This window comes from Hippopotamus amphibius, chromosome 1, assembly GCF_030028045.1.
Source record: "Hippopotamus amphibius kiboko isolate mHipAmp2 chromosome 1, mHipAmp2.hap2, whole genome shotgun sequence".
In the NCBI taxonomy this organism is placed as follows: domain Eukaryota; kingdom Metazoa; phylum Chordata; class Mammalia; order Artiodactyla; family Hippopotamidae; genus Hippopotamus; species Hippopotamus amphibius.
Window position 1 is genome coordinate 114,667,786 of NC_080186.1, and position 13,432 is coordinate 114,681,217.

At 39.9% G+C, this 13,432-nt stretch overlaps 1 protein-coding gene across 1 annotated transcript in view; it reads right to left on the reverse strand.

The window, feature by feature from the left end:
* The window catches only part of TDRKH (tudor and KH domain containing), a 31,559-nt gene extending 21,334 nt beyond the window's left edge, over positions 1–10,225 (reverse strand). The window contains exon 1 of the mRNA XM_057746948.1: positions 10,118–10,225. The gene's annotated coding sequence lies outside the window, so the exon portion shown is untranslated. The remainder of the gene's footprint in view (positions 1–10,117) is intronic.
* Positions 10,226–13,432: the final 3,207 nt, after the last annotated feature.

Genomic DNA, 13,432 nt, shown 5'->3' on the forward strand with positions numbered 1-13,432 from the left:
AGGGAAGGACACTGGTGGCAGAGGCCCCAGTGAATATTCATCAGTATGAGCTCTCCTGGAGGTCACCATTTTGGCACTGAGACTTGGCCCCACACAACAGCCTGCAGGCTCCAGTGCTGGAACACTTCAGGACAAACAACCAACAGGATGGGAACACTGCCCCACCCATCAGCAGACTGGCTGCCTAAAGTCACCCTGATCCCACAACCCTCTAAACACACTCCTTGATGTGGCCCTGCCCACCAGAGGGACAAGACCCAGCTCCACCCACCCAGTGGGTAGGCACCAGTTCCTCCCACCAGGAATCCTGTACAAGCCCCTGAACCAACCTCACCCACCAGGGGACAGACACCAGAAGCAAGAGGAGCTACAATCCTACAGCCTGAGGAACGGAGGACACAAACACAGAAAGTTAGACAAAAGAGAGTAACAATAGTAAAGATGATTCAAGATCTTGGAAAAAGAATGGAGGCAGAGATTGAGAAGATACATGAAATGTTTAACAAACAGCTAGAAGATTTAGAGAACAAACAGAGATGAACAATAACTGAAATGAAAAATACACTAGAGGGAATCAATAGCAGAATAAATGAGGCAGAAGAATGAATAAGTGAGCTGGAAGACAGATGGGTGGAAATTACTGTCACAGAACAGAATAAAGAAAAAAAATGAAAAGAAATGAGGACAGTCTAAGAGACCTGTGGGACAACATTAAACACACCGACATTCACATTATAGGGGTCCCAGAAGGAGAAGAGAGAGAGAAAGGGCCTGAGAAAATATGTGAAAAGATAATAACTGAAAATTTCCCTAACATGGGAAAGGAAACACACAAGTCCAGGAAGTGCAGAGAGTCCCATACAGGATAAATCCAAAGAGGAACATACCAAGACACATAGCAACTAGACTGACAAAAATTAAAGACAAGGAGAAAATATTAAAAGCAACAACAGAAAAGCAACAAAGAACATACAAGGGAATCCCCATAAAGTTATCAGCTGATTTTTTAGCAGAAATCCTACAGGTCAGAAGGGAGTGGCATGATATATTTAAAGTGATGAAAGGGAAAAACCTACAATCAAGAATACTCCACCCAGCAAGGCTCTGGTTCAGATTTGGAGAAATCAAAAGCTTTACAGACAAGCAAAAGCAAAGAGAATTCAGTGCCACCAAACCAGCTTTACAACAAATTCTAAAGGAACTTCTCTAGGTAGAAAGGAAAAGGCCACAACTAGAAACAAGAAAATTATGAAGGGGAAAGCTCAATGGTAAAAGCAGACATACAGTAAAGGTAGCAAATCATCCACACATAAATATGATACCAAAACCAGCAATCCTGAGAAGGGGAAAGTACAAATGCAGGATATTGGAAATGCATTTGAAATTAAGAGATGAGCAACTTAAAACCATCTTGTATATATATAGACTGCTATATCAAAAATACATGATGGACTTCCTAGGTGACACAGTGGGTAAGAATCCACCTGCCAATGCAGGGGACACGGGTTCGAGCCCTGCCCCAGGAAGATATCACATGCCGCGGAGCAACTAAGCCCATGTGCCACAACTATTGAGCCTGTGCTACAACTATTGAGCCTGTGCTCTAGAGCCTGTGAGCTAATGCAGGGAACAACTATTGAGCCCATGCGCCTAGAGCCCGTGCTCTGCAACGAGAGGTTGCCGCAATGAGAAGCCCACGCACCACAATGAACAGTAGCCCCCGCTCGCCGCAAGTAGAGAAAGCCCGTGTGCAGCAACGAAGACCCAACACAGCCAATGAAATAAATAAATAAATAAATTTATTAAAAAAAAAAACAAAACTACATGGTAACTGCAAACCAAAAATGTACAATAGATACACACACACACAAAAGAAAGCAATCCAAACAACACTAAAGATAGTCATCAAATCACAAGAGAACAGAAGAGGAAGGGAAGAAAAAAGACCTACAAAAACAAATCCAAAACAATGAACAAAATGACAATAAGAACATATATATCAATAATTACTTTAAATGTAAATGAATTAAATGCTCCAACCAAAAGACACAGACTGACTGAATGGATACAAAAACAAGACCTGTATATGTGTTGTCTACAAGAGACCCACTTCAGATCTACAGAGACATACATACTGAAAGTGAGGGGATGAAAAAAGGTATTCCATGAAAATGGAAATCAAAAGAAAGCTGTAATAGCCAATACTCATATCAGACAAAATAGACTAAAATAAAGACTGTTACAAGAGACAAAGAAGGACATTACATAACGATCAAGGGATCACTGCAAGGAGAAGATATAACAATTGTAAATATATATGCACCCAATATAAGAGCACCTCAATATATGAAGCAAATGCTAACAGGCATTATATGATAAACTGATAATAACACAATAATAGTGGGGGACTTTAACACCCCACTTACAATGGACAGATCATCCAGACAGAAAATCAATAAGGAAACACAGGCCTTAAATGATACATTAGATCAGATGGACATAATTGATATTTATAGAACATTACATCTGAAAGCAGCAGAACACACATTCTTTTCAAGTGTACATGGAACATTCTGCAGGATAGATCACATGCTGGGCCACAAAGTAAGCTTCAGTAAATTTATGAAAACTGAAATCATATCATCTTCAATCACAACAATCACAATGCTATGAAATTAGAAGTCAACTACAAGAAAAAAACTGTAAAAAACAAACATGTGGAGGCTAAACAATATGTTACTAAACAACCAATGGATCACCAAAGAAATCAAAGAGGAAATCAAAAAATACCTAGACACAAATGAAAACATGATGATCCAAAACCTATGTGATATAGCAATAGTAGTTCTGAGAGAGAAGTTTATAGCAATACAATCTTACCTCAGACAAACAAAAAGAATCTCAACCTAACCTTACACCTAAAGCAACTAGAGAAAGAAGAACAAACAAAACCCAAAGTTAGTAAAAGGAAAGAAATCATAAAGATCAGAGCAGGACTTCCCTGGTGGCACAGTGGTTAAGAATCTGCCTGCTAATGCAGGGAACACAGAATTGATTCCTGGGCAGAGATGACCCCACATGCTATGAAGCAACTAAGCCTGTGGGCTACAACTACTGGGGCTGCACTCTAGCGCCCATGAGCCACAACTACCAAGCCCGGGTGCCACAATTATTGAGCCCACGTGCCACAAATACTGAAGCCTGGGTCTAGAGCCTGTGCTCTGTAAAAAGAGAAGCCATGGCAATAAGAAGCCCATGCACCACAACAAAGAGTAGCTCCCACTTACCACAACTAGAGAAAGCCCGTGCACAGCAACAAAGACCCAAGGCAGCCCCCCCACCCCCCAAAAAAACCAGAGCAGAAATAAATGAGATAGAGATGAAAAAAACAATAGGAAAAAAAACAATAAAACTAAAAAATTAAAAACTGGTTCTTTGAAAAGATAAACAAAATTGATAAACCTTTAGCCAGACTCATCAAGGAAAGAAGGGAGAGCTAGAATCAATAAAATTAAAAATGAAAAAGAAGTTACAACTGACACCACAGAAATACACAGGCTCATAAGTGACCACTACAAGCAACTATATGCCAATAAAATGGACAACCTAGAACAAATGGACAAATTCTTAGAAAGGTAGTTTTCCAAGAATGAACCAGGGAGAAATAGAAAATACGAACAGACCAATCACAAGTACTGAAATTGAATCAGTAATTAAAAAACTTCCAATGGGGCTTCCTAGGTGGCGCAGTGGTTGAGAATCTGCCTGCCAATGCAGGGGATACGGGTTCAATCCCTGCTCCGGGAAGATCCCACATGCCGCGGAGCAACTGGGCCCATGGGCCACAACTGTTGAGCCTGTGCTTTAGAGCCCATGAGCCACAACTATTGAGCCCGTGTGCTGCAACTACTGAAGCCCACATGCCTAGAGCCCATGCTCTGCAACAAGAGAAGCCACGGCAATGAGGAGCCCGCACACCACAATGAAGAGTAGCCCCCACTCACGGCAACTAAAAAGAAAGCCTGCGCACAGCAAAAAAGACCAACACAGCCAATAAAATAAATACATAAATAAATAAACAAAAAAAACTTCCAATGAACAAAATCCAGGACCAGATGGCTTCACAGGTGAATTCTATCAAACATTTAGAGTAGAGTTAACACCTATCTTTCTGAAACTATTCCAAAAAATTGCAGAGGAAGGAACACCCCAAACTCATTCTATGAGGCCACCATTACCCTGATACCAAAGCCAGACAAAGATATCAAAAAAAAAGAAAATGACAGGCCAATATCATTGACAAACATAGATGCAAAAATCCTCAACAAAATTACTAGCAAACCAAATTCAACAATACATTAAAAGGACAATACACCATGATCAAGTGGGATTTGTTCCAGGGATGCAAGGATTTTTCATATCTGTAAATCAATCGGTATGATACACCACATTAACAAAGTGAATAAAAACCATGCGATCATCTCAACAGATGCAGAAAAAGCTTTTGATAAAATGCAATACCCATTTATGATAAAAACTCTCCAGAAAGTGGGCATAGAGGGAACCTACCTCAACATAATAAAGGCCATATGTGACAAATCCATGGCTAATGTTGTACTAAATGGTGAAAACCTGAAAGCATTTCTTCAGGAACAAGACAAGGGATGTCCGCTCTTGCCACTTTTATTCAACATAGTTCTGGAAGTCCTAGCCACAGCTATCAGAGAAGAAATAAAAGGAATACAAATTGGAAAAGAAGAAGTAAAACTGTCACTGTTTGCACATGACATGATACTATACATAGAAAATCCTAAAGATGCTACCAGAAAACTACTAGAGCTCATCAATGAATGGAGTAAAGTTGCAAGATACAAAATTAATACACAGAAATCTCTTGCATTTCTACACACTAGCAATGAAAGATCAGAAAGAGAAATTAAGGAAACAATCCTATTTACCATCACATCAAAAAGAATAAAATACTTAGGAATAAACCTACCTAAGGAGGCAAAAGACCTGTACTTAGAAAACAGTAAGATGCGATTAAAGAAATCAAAGAGGACACAAGCAGATGGAAAGATATACCATGTCCTTGGACTGGAAAAATCAGTATTGTCAAAATGACTACACCACCCAAAGCAATCTACAGATTCAACACAATCCCTATCAAACTACCAATGGCATTTTCATGAGAGCAAACATTTTTTATTTTGTATGGAAACACAAAAGACCCTGAATAGCCAAAGCAATCCTAAGAAAGAAAAAGGAGCTGGAGGAATCAGGCTCCCTGACTTTAGATTATACTACAAACAGGTCATGCAGCTCAATATCAAAAAAACAACAACAACAGCCCAATCAAAAAATGGACAGAAGATCTAAACAGGCATTTCTCCAAAGACAGATGGCCAAAAGGCACATGAAAAGATGTTCAACACTGTTAATTATTAGAGAAATGCAAATCAAAACTACAATGTGGTATTACCTCACACCGGTCAGAATGGCTATCATCAGAAAGTCTACAAACAATAAATGCTGGAGAGGGTGTGGAGAAAAGGAACCCTCCTACACTGTTGTTGGGAATGTAACTTGGTATAACCATTATGGAGACCAGCATGGGGGTTCTTTAAAAAACTAAAAATAGAACTACCATATGATCCAGCAATCCCACTCCTGGGCATATATTAGAGAAAACCATACTTCAAAAAGATACATGCACCCCTATGTTCATAGCAGCACTATTCACAATAGCCAAGACATGGAAACAACCTAAATGTCCATCAACAGATGAATGGATAAAGAAGATGTGGTACATATATACAATGGAATACTACTCAGCTATAAAAAAGAACGAAATAATGCCATTTGCAGCAACATGGATGGACCCAGAGATCATCACACTGAGTCAGAAAGAGACAACTGCCATATGATATCACTTATATGTGGAATCTAAAATATGACACAAATGAGTTTATTTACAAAACAGAAACAGACTCACATACATAGAAAACAAACTTATGGTTACCAAAGGGAAAAGAGGGTGGTGGAGGGATAAATTAGGAGTTTGGGATTAGCAGGTACAAACTACTATATATAAAATAGATAAACAAGGTTCTACTGTATAGCACAGGGAAATATATTGAATATCCTGTAATAAACCACAATGGAAAATATGAAAAAGAATGTGTATATATGTATAGCTGAATCACTTTGCTGTACACCAGAAACACAACACTGTAAATCAACTATACTTCGATTAAAAAAAAAAGACAAGTAATGAGGTGGATAGATCTAGAGTCTGTCATACAGAGTGAAGTAAGTCAGAAAAAGAAAGACAAATATTGTATGCTAACTCATATATATGGAATCTAAAAATGGAACTGATGAACTCAGTGACAAGACAAGAACAAGGATGCTGATGCAGAGAATGGACTGGAGAACTTGAGGTTTGGGGGGGCGGGGGGTGAAGGGGAAGCTGAGACGAAGTGAGAGAGTAGCACAGACATATATATACTACCAACTGTAAAATAGACAGCCACTGGGAAGTTGCTGTATAACAAAGGGAGTTCAACTCGAGGATGGATGATGCCTTAGAGGACTGGGGTGGGGAGGGTGGGGGGAAGTCGAGAGAGAGAGGGAATACGGGGATATGTGTATAACAACAGATGATTGAACTTGGTGTACTCCCCCCCCCCCCCCAAAAAAAGACAAAATTCAAATTTCAGGAAGGATGTAGGTAATTTGGAACTTGTTGGTGACAAAATCTTAAGTGTCTTCTCCGTAAGTATTAGTAAAAAAGGGTTTAAGCCGTCTAAACAGGTGACTTTGATTTGTTCCAACTGCCAGAAATCCAATTTGCATCTAACTGCTTGAAACTGATGGGTTTAATATGTTTGTCCCTGATTCATGGCTGAAATTTTGGGATGAAAACTAAGGCGTGTCTGTTTCTATGTACCTATATGTGTTGTAGATGTATTGTATTGCCAAAATTAATTTGTAAGAGAACTCTATTTAATTGGCTTGAAGAAAATTAAGCACTAAATACTCAGAAATATAAAAGAAACTGGCCAGAAGGAATTTCGAATTCACATGATCCTGTAAGCAGACAGGGTAAGAGGTCCCTGAGCATGGTTTTCTTCACAGTAGAGAAGCCATTTTTGGCCTAAGTCATTTTGTGATCTAAGCCTAGCCATAATGCTTGTCTTTGACTCAGTAATTAATGATTTTAAGGGAACAAAAGAATACAGAATCAATGACTTATCAGGCAAGAGAAGTAACAATAGCAAGATAATATATCAGTTGTAAAGACTCCTGCTTCTGTTTCAATGGTAAAGGTTAGTCTGAAGCACTGAACCACCAGATCAACTGGCACCTAAGGGATGATGATGTTGACTTTTTCTGGCCCTCCGCATTTCAATCAACTAAAGCTTGGACTCTCAACCACCCAACCCCCTTCATGAATACACATGTACCCTTACTTAAAGTTTCCCAATTCTGCTATTCAGGGAGACACTGCTTTGGGAAAGATCCTCAGTGTTCTCTTTACTTGCTGCAAGCAATAAATCCTTCCTTCTCCCAATCTTTGGCTTGATTGTGATTTTGGCTTGATACTCACCAAGAGGTGAATTCAGTTTTCTGGTAACAATCTGGGAAATATTCAGTATTGAATTAACATCTGATATTAAAGTTAAGCTTGCTGGTTTAATTAATAATATATATCTTTAGAATCATCAACATTAAGTATAATACTTTTATTGTAGCTAGGTTTACTAGAAATCAAATAAGACCTTATTATATCTGTTGCAGAGTTTGTTGGCAAGAAAATAACTTGATATGATGAAACTTTTACGTAAATAAAAGGAAAATAAGATAAGAGCTTTTAGGTAAACTCTTTAGGAATAATTATGTTTTGGGAATTCTAAAATACTCTCTAGATTTTGGTAATTTGAAACTTTAGAGTTTTGCTAAATTAAATGATAGAGGTCTACTGAATAGATAATTCCCAAATAAAATGATATAATGAAGCATTAGTTACTAAACACAGAGCTCCTTTTACAAAGGAACTAAAGATATTTGAAACTAATATTTTGGTGCCACACTAAGACATCTTCTATACAAAAGCATGTGTTTTCTAGAAACCATAAATACTATTTATAAGCTTGCCAATCTACAGAATGCTAATATAAAAGTTAATAATTGCTTACTTCTTAGTTTCCATTAAAAATTAGGGTTTTAACAGCTGAGAATCCTAATTAATGGGTGTAATTTAAGCCACTAAAATAAGGGAAATATTTCAGTATGCAAGGAAAGAGGAGCGTTTTCAGGAAAAAGAAGGTATGAGGAATGGAAATACATCTCTGTATTTACCTTTGAGATCTTTTATTGTCGCTTTGGTTTAATAAGTATTGTTCCACAGTGACCTATGATCCTATTTGACCAAGTGTTTTAAAACTTTTTGATATTTTTGACAAACTTCCCAAAGATCAAATTCTAAATGAAGTTCGTCTGACCTCTAGCTAACTTTGAGGTTTTCCAAAGGATCCCTGGAATACCTCAAAATGTCTCTCCATCTCAAAGAGGATAGAATGACCCTAGTATGACCTGCTACACTTTGTTGGGTTTCATTGCTACAGGTTTCCATAGTACACCAAACATCCCTTCATAACACATGCATTGCTTGTAATTCTTGATTAACGGCTATGTCTGTAGTGAGAATGAATTGAAGGCAGCAACAGCAGGTGTAGGGAGACCAATTCAGAGGCTAGTCCAAGGGTCAATGATGGAGATGGAGAGAAGCAGATAGACAGTTCAGAGAGTTTTCAAAGGTAGAATACACAAGACCTAGCAATTGACTTATGCAAAGGTTAGAGTGTGAGCCAAGGAGCTGGGTATCAGGTCTCTCATTTGAGTATATGGTAGCATTTGAGATAGAATATTGATGATTTGGTGGTGGAGGGGGTGTGGGTGGCAGGAAGATGAATGTCCGTGTCAAGGATGAATTTATTTGGTGACTTCTATTTGAACCAAAACCTAAATTTTACTAAAGCTTTTTCAGATATTACAAATGAAGTTTGAGCTAATTTTGTTATCAGCTGATGTCTCAAAGAATATCTACTTGATTAATATTAATCAAGTATAGTTTTGTTTACAATTTACATATCCTTTCACATTTTCTCTTAAGAAAAATAAAAGTGGGAAACGATGGAAACAGGAATAACTATATAGTATTAAATGCTAGCTTATGTTTGATTTTATTACTTCACATTGAATGTGAGGAGAAGACTAGAACTTAAGAGCATAGCTCCTAGGGAAACCAGGTAAAGAGCAGACTTGTGGGTCATTTCAAGGTTGAGAAATGTAGTTAGATAACGCTTTTCTGTAAAAGCTAACTTTGAAATTTCCTGACATACGTATTAAACAGTTGCTAACAACTATCTGATATGCATTTCAAAACAGAAAGTGAGCTCCATGGGGGCAAGGATCTATCACTCCAGTGTGTCCTAACAACCAGAACCTACAAAATACCTAAAACAAGGTGATGGGCTTGTTGAATTGAAGCAGCTCGTTCAATTTTCTCATCCTTGCTACGTTTATTTTTAAACCAGTGAGTGACAGAAACCACCCATTTCTCTCAAGCTGAGAAAAGAGTAGCTTTGACATGGGAGTCTTGAACCAAAACCCACGATTCTATCTGCATTAAGAACTAAACACAGAAATTGGAAAAGACAAACCCCCCTTATTCTGACAACTGTAAACAGTTATCCTATCATTGATAATTAAAGAAAAAGCTGGGGAAAACAAAAGGCACACTGATAAAGTGATGGTGATTGGCTTGGGGCAAACCCTCTCGCACGGGTGCGAGGGTCGGTTGTGGCTTAATTCTGGGACAAGCACATTTCCCACGGATACGGTTACCAGCCCCGGGGTGGGGGAAAGCTGCCCCCACACACCGCCTCACCACCCTGGGCTCAGACGCCAGCTCCCGGAGCTCACACCCACGCCTCGGCTGGGGGCGCCTCCCTTCTCTCAGCCCCACACTTCCACCTCCTAGTTGCCCAGGGGCGCCCCTGGCCCAGCCTCCCCCACTCCCAAACCTCCGCTCCGGGTCCCCCGCCTTTACCGCTCCTCGAGTCAGCGGACGCGCGCTCCGCCTCGCACCTCACCCCAGGGACCGTCGCCTCCTCACACTCTCACCGCCACTCGAAGCCCCGCCCGCCTCGCTTCAGCCGCCGCTTTCCCGCCCCTGTAGCCCTCCCGCACCAATCAATGCCCGGCTCGAAGCCCGACCAATCAACCTTCCCCCCCATAACCAATCCTCGTGGGGGCTGTCCTTGAGCGACGGCGCTGCAGCGTGCTGGTACCCAATTACCCGGATGGAATTCAAAGCCGGCCCCCCCCCCCTCAGGTCAGCCAGTAGGCTCCAAGGAAAGGCGACATTATTAATGGAGATTGCACCTGCTGAGTATTAAACAGCCAATTAGAGGCTCACGGATTACTCCCAGCCCATTTCTAGGCCAATTACCGAGGAGGCTTCCACTACCTAAGCCCGTGGTGGGGGGAGGGAAATCAGCTTTCCCGAGGTGCGAGGGGTGGAATCACTCAACCGCGTCACTGTTCGCACAAAATTAGTGCCTTTGTACAAAGCCAGTGCCTCCGCACAACGCAGTGACCGTTGGGGAAGCCGCCTCCTGATGGGCGATGCTCCGCCACTTGTTTCCTTTGCGATCTTTTGCCTCAGGCGGTCCCCAAACCGTGACAGGGGCTCAGGAGACACGGACACTTTTTTGTTGTTGTTGCGGGAGAACATTAAATAGGCTTCGTAGAGATGGAAAGAAAGCCAAGGGGAAGGAATTGCACGGCAGAGAGTGAGGGACTCAGTTTCTCTGTCGAGGAATGAACGGACGAGGAGGACCGACACGGCAGCAGGAGAGATGGAGAGGGACGCGAGTTCGGAGCGCCCGGTGGTAAGGGAGCTGTGGGTAGGGCGGGCATCGCGGCCCACCCTTTCCTGGGGATTAAAGGGGAGACGGGTCCGGGCGACAGGCGCGGAGGCACCAGCCACCGGGCCTTTGCTGTGGGGGCGAGAAAGGGGGTGGGTTTCTGCGGGCGGCGGTTTGCTTTGGAAGAGTGCATTCCAGCCGCCCGGGTCCTTGGACCGTTAGGGACGGTTGGGCCCCGCCACGGACTCTGAGTGGCCGGGAGCCTCGCGCGCTGGCCCCTGGCCCCTCCCCGCCTCGAGTCCTCGCCTCGCACTGGGGGCTCACCCTGGGGACAGGGGGTGAGCGCTCCCTGTAATGGGATCTTTCGCACCAGCTTCTGGCGCAATGCCTGACGCATGATAATCAGGCAGTAAATGTTTGTTGAATGAATGCAAGATTGTATCTTTGGTCAACCAAGGAGATGCCATTGGGCCTCAATTGTTCGTTTTGTGTTTAAAAAATAAATTTTGAATAAGTAATAGATGCACATTCTATAAAGGAATAAAAGGTCTCTCTTCCCTGAGAAGCAACCGGTTTTACCAGATTCTTGTGGATTTTTCACAAAATGGTCTATAGTAAACACGCATACATTAAGAATATTTATATATATTACCCAGTTGGTAACATGGTATTCATTACTATTTTGCAATTTCCTTTTATATGGTCTAGATAGCTTTCCATAGCAGCACATAGGTATCTGCCTAAAGTTTCATAGTAAGCCTGAGGGATGTATTAAGCTATAGTCAACCAGTCCCCTTAATATTATATTGATACCCAAGTATATTTTGACTTGTATATCTGTACAATGAATACGTAAGGCTGCAAACACTGAGAAGTGTGCGTTTTGTTTTTTCATTTGGATGGATAGATACAATTTCACAAATTCTCTTTCTCCCACAAAGATTTTTTTCACATTTTCATTCTATCAACAATGTTTGAAAAGGATTTTGGTAAGTATAGTATTGCCAAATTGCCTTCCATGGAAGTTTTACCAATTTTCTTAGCCATCAGCAAACTTATATAGCCTGTTATCAAACTTTTGACTTTTAACAATGTGATAGTGTAAATGGCAACTCATTGCAATTTTAATTTCTCTCATGAGGTTGAGCATCTTTTAATGTTTAAGTGGCAATTTATTCTATTTTTCTGTAAATTGTTTATACACTGTTCATATTTTTATTGGTTATCAGGTCTTGTAATATTTGCCTTTTGTTCATGTATAAGTTAAAAATATTTTTGCCCTTTCCCAGCTTGTCCTATGTTTTTTTACTTTTATGGTGACTTTTTGTTATGCAAGTATTTATTTTTTTACTTTTATTTTTTAAATGTATTTTTTTTCTATTTTATGCATATTAGTGTATATATATATCAATCCCAATCTCCCCAATGCATCGTCCCTTAAGTGTTTTTTATTTTTATGTAGCTGAATTTATCAGCATTTTCTTTGATAACTTCTGGGTTTCGTACCATGTTTAGAAAAGCCTCCTACTACCTAAGATTATTTAAAAAATTACCTAATTTTCTTTAAGTACTTTTATAGTGTCTTTTTGTGTATGTAAATACTTGATTTATTTTGGTATTAAGGTGTGAAGTAGAGATCCAATTTTGTTTTATCCAACCCTTATTGAATAACGCATTATTTCCTCTGTTGTTTTCGAATGCTACCTTTTATAAGATCCAGATTGGCCTGTATTTGGGCCTATTTCTGGGTTTTTCATGTTCCAGTGATCTCTCTATTCATGTTCTAGTACCAAACTGATTTTTAAAATTGATGTGCATTTTGAGTTATTTTTACCGCAATTTAAAAAAATTGGTGTACAATATATATAGAGAAAAGTGCACAAATGAAAAGCATACACACTGATGAATTTTCAAAAATGGAACACATTTGTGTAACCAACACCCAGAACATTATTAGGGCGCCTGCAGTTGCCCTGTATCCCTTCCCAGTCACTAAGCCCCTCAAAGGTAAACGTGCTTCTGACTCCTAATAGCAGAAACTAGTTTTGCTTGTTTTGTTTTTTATGTAAAGAGAATCACACAGTGAGTACTCTTTGTGTCTGGTTTCTTTTGTTCAACATTAGTTTTGTGACATTCAGCCATATTATGTGTAGTTTTAGTCCACTCACTCTCATCACTGTGTAGTATTATATTTTGGAAATATACCACAACTTCTTTTTTGATTGTATTGTTAATGTTATTTTATTGAGATCATATTTTTAGATTACGTAAGGGAGAATTGTTGTATTTATGATATAGAATCTTCCCACAAACATGCGTGAGTCATTGATGTCCCATCAGTAGCATTTTAGTTTTTGTCATATTTCTTTTTAAGATTATTTCTAGGTATTTGAGTGCCTTGATTGCTATAGCTATTTTTACTTTTAAAAAGGTAAAGAGTAGTTCAGACCTAAGGAAGAGTGTGCATTGTTGCTAGAAAAAGCACAGGCTTACTT